The sequence below is a fragment of the Toxorhynchites rutilus genome, chromosome 3 (assembly GCF_029784135.1).
Source record: "Toxorhynchites rutilus septentrionalis strain SRP chromosome 3, ASM2978413v1, whole genome shotgun sequence".
NCBI classification, from domain to species: domain Eukaryota; kingdom Metazoa; phylum Arthropoda; class Insecta; order Diptera; family Culicidae; genus Toxorhynchites; species Toxorhynchites rutilus.
Window position 1 is genome coordinate 308,103,725 of NC_073746.1, and position 3,882 is coordinate 308,107,606.

Genomic DNA, 3,882 nt, shown 5'->3' on the forward strand with positions numbered 1-3,882 from the left:
GTTATTCGTTATGATAGATGCGTAGATATATTTCCTATCAATTGATGCAAAAACCTTTGCGATCTATTGAGAAATGCTCGAGTTATATACGTTCCAAATCTTGCATTTTTTCCTAATTGTTCAGTGCCTAGATTTTCATTTCACCCCTATATCTTCCGGTTAGACGTAGTCCTACGTCAAAAAAAATTATGAGCAAATATTTACGTGCTTACACAAAAAAACACATGTTGACATATTTGCTCTAATTTATGTTTTTTGATTAATTCAAGGTAATCAAGGTCTTTTCTAGACACCAGTTTACTCGGCCCCGAAAAAAGTGGTCTAGATTTGGGCTGGCGGAAAAATATATCTCGCAAGACCACGTGTTCGATGTCGTAATAGCCTTGGCCAATAACGCATTTACATTAACTCATAAAATTAGTGATTTGAGGGGGATTATTGTTTGTAGTCTCTTGATTAATTTAAACACCATCTGAGAAATCCTCTGTGAAACATGAAACATTAAAGTCGTCCTATCTGCTGTAGCGCATTTTTTTATTTTACCCAGTTTCATCGAAGTAAACGCGCTCGGAAAGGAAAATTGAACGCCCGGACGAGGGAGCGAGAATCGTTAAGCGTACGTCATAGAGACACTCAAATTCTTGTTAGGAGTTGAAAACAAAACGAGGAAGGAGAGTAACTCAATTATTCGAACTAGTTTCAGTCTAGCAATGCTTTGGTCAACTCAGAGTTACCAAGAGAAAATCATTTGGTTATGATGGGTGAGGATTAATAGTTAGTCGCAGTTTGCACAGATTGCGATCTGTGCAGTTTGCGATTAATCGTAAATCACATCATGCTCCCTCGTTTTCCATCCTTGTTCATGACTATGTTTCTTGAGAAAAATAATCTGCACAATTAATTCACATTACCTGGCCTGGCCGGGTAAGGGAGTATAAAGTGCCCCCAAACCAAATCACTAGCTGTATGGCAAATATTTTAAAGGATATTAAATAAGAAATTTTGGCGGTTTATTTGAACACCTATGTGGTTTGACGTAGGATCTACAGTGAAAAACGTACTTTTTCGTTTATTTCACGCCATCCTCAAAAGATCCGATTTAAAAATTTGAAAAAAATACTGAATGTGCATCTTACTACGGTGTATCAATAAAAATTATCAAAAAGAAATTTCATCAAAACTTTTAGTACCAAAAAAAATTTTGAAATTTTGAATTTTTTTTTTGATATTTAGAGATTCAGTACTACTCTAATTCATATTTAAATGTGTTCCTACGGTTTTTCTAGATATGTGTGATTTTTTTCAGTTTTTTTTCAGTGTTGCGCGGTATCAAAAAATATTTTTTTTATATTTCCAAAGAGTGGTTAGGTAAGGGAGTAAAAAGTGCTCCCAAACCAAATCACTTGCTGTATGGCAAATATTGTAAAGGATGAAAGAAAGTTTGGTGGTTTATTTGAACCCCTATGTGGCTTGACGTAGGATCTATAGTGAAAAACGTACTTTTTCGTTTATTACACGCCATCCTCAATATATCCGAGATAAAAATTTGAAAAAAATACTGAATGTACATCTTACCACGGTGTATCAAGAAAAATTATCAAAAAAAATTTCATCAAAAATTTTAGTACTAAAAAAAATATTTAAATTCTGAAAAAAAAAGTTGGGATTTAGAGATTCAGTACTACTCTAATTCATATTTAAATGTGCTCTTACGGCTTTTCTAGATTGATAAATATCTTCAAACTGTTTTTTTTTCCAAATATCTAATAATAAAAATAAAATTAAAAAAATACACAGTACAAAAAATGTTATAGATTTTCTGGCATTTCGAAATTTTGAAAAAAAAATATTTTTTTTTTGTACTGTGTATTATTTTTTTTTTATTATTTTATTTTTATTATCAGATATTTGAAAAAAAACAGATTGAAGATATTTATCAATCTAGAATATCCGTAAGAGCACATTTAAATATGAATTAGAGTAGTACTGAATCTCTAAATCCCAAAAAAAAAATTTCAAAATTTAAATATTTTTTTAGTACTAAAATTTTTGATGAAATATATTTTTGATAATTTTTCTTGATACACCGTGGTAAGATGCACATTCAGTATTTTTTTCAAATTTTTATCTCGGATCTATTGAGGATGGCGTGAAATAAACGAAAAAGTACGTTTTTCACTATAGATTCTACGTCAAACCACATAGGGGTTCAAATAAACCGCAAAAATTTCTTATTTAATATCCTTTACAATATTTGCCATACAGCTAGTGATTTGGTTTGGGGGCACTTTTTACTCTCTTACCTAACCACTCTTTGGAAATATAAAAAAAATATTTTTTGATACCGCGCAACACTGAAAAAAATCTGAAAAAAATCACACATATCTAGAAAAACCGTAGAAACACATTAAAATATGAATTAGAGTAGTACTGAATCTCTAAATCCCAAAAAAAATATTTTCAAAATTTTAATATTTTTTTAGTACTAAAATTTTTGATGAATTTTTTTTTATATATATTTTTTTTGATACACCGTAGTAAGATGCACATTCAGTATTTTTTTCAAATTTTTATCTCGGATCTTTTGAGGATGGCGTGAAATAATCGAAAAAGTACGTTTTTCACTATAGATCCTACGTCAAACCACATATGTGTTCAAATAAACCACCAAAATTTCTTATTTAATATCCTTTACAATATTTGCCATACAGCTAGTGATTTGGTTTGGGGGCACTTTTTACTCCCTTACCCGGCCAGGCCCTTTACTTTTAAAATTAAAATAACAATACTTCATCGAAACTCGCATACGCAGTCTTCAAAAGCGAAGTATTCTTCGAAAATTTAGGTTTTATTAATTTTCTAAACCTTATGCCGGATGTTTTACAACATTTTCAATTGGTCATTTAACAAATCATTGAAATTATTCCTTGTGACAATTATTTACTTTATTACAAGTGGTCACAACTGGATGTGTTAGAGAACTAACAATCTGAAAGAAAATATAAAACCGAAACATTAATGAAGAAATATCTACCTTCACAGTTAATTTGTTTTATTGAGGTTAGCATAAACACCTTATAAAATGATCACGGCAAAAGGTGGAGGAATATTTATTCCATTGCATTTGGAGGTGACACTATCCTAGACCAGCTGGCGGGCGCCCAGGAATACCTACGCCGTTTGTACCCGGCCGTTTGGCCATCCCTGGTATAAAACGTAGTGAAAATAAGTTAAATAGTAAAATAGTAAAATTTCTCAAAAGTTCAAAAGCTGTCAAAAATGAAGCACATGCTTCTATTCAAACAAAACCTTGATGCTTCGATTGATAAGTACAACAACCATTAATTCAAGCAATAAAAATCCGGTAGCAAATCAACATTCTTTCGCACAATTTTTATTGCCTCCATCCACACGAGTACTAACTAAATTGGCACGTTTGCTAAAATACCGCCAAAAATGAACTAAGCGCCAGAAAATCCATAAAATTCTTGGAAAAAGGCAAAACCACGTGCGTTGAGGACTGACCGAAGGGAAAGGGGACTGGAATTTTTCTCCGCCCATAGATCGTAAAAATATCAATACAGCTTTTTCCACCTGTTCGCAGGGTGGATGGGCAGATTGACGATCGATGGAAGCTTAGTGCCGATCCACGATGCTTCCCGACGCTCGTTGTAACGAGGATTTAATTGCTTTATGATAATTGACCGCGTCTTGTCTCTCCGGTAAGGCTTTTAACGACCGAAATTCTCGCGTAGTTTCGCGACGAGAATTTTTAGCACATTGCGCCCGTTTGGATGGCTTCAGCTGATCACGCCTAGGCTAGCTCGATCGGCATTCCGAGTGCTGTGCCGTCTGGGGACGCACGGTAATCCGGGTTTGTAC

The 3,882-nt window shown here is 33.3% G+C and overlaps 1 protein-coding gene across 1 annotated transcript in view; it reads right to left on the minus strand.

Annotated features, from left to right (window-relative positions):
- LOC129778292 (mucin-2) overlaps nt 1-3,882 on the minus strand; it is a 144,056-nt gene that overhangs the window by 99,179 nt on the left and 40,995 nt on the right. The gene's annotated exons all lie outside the window — the stretch shown is intronic.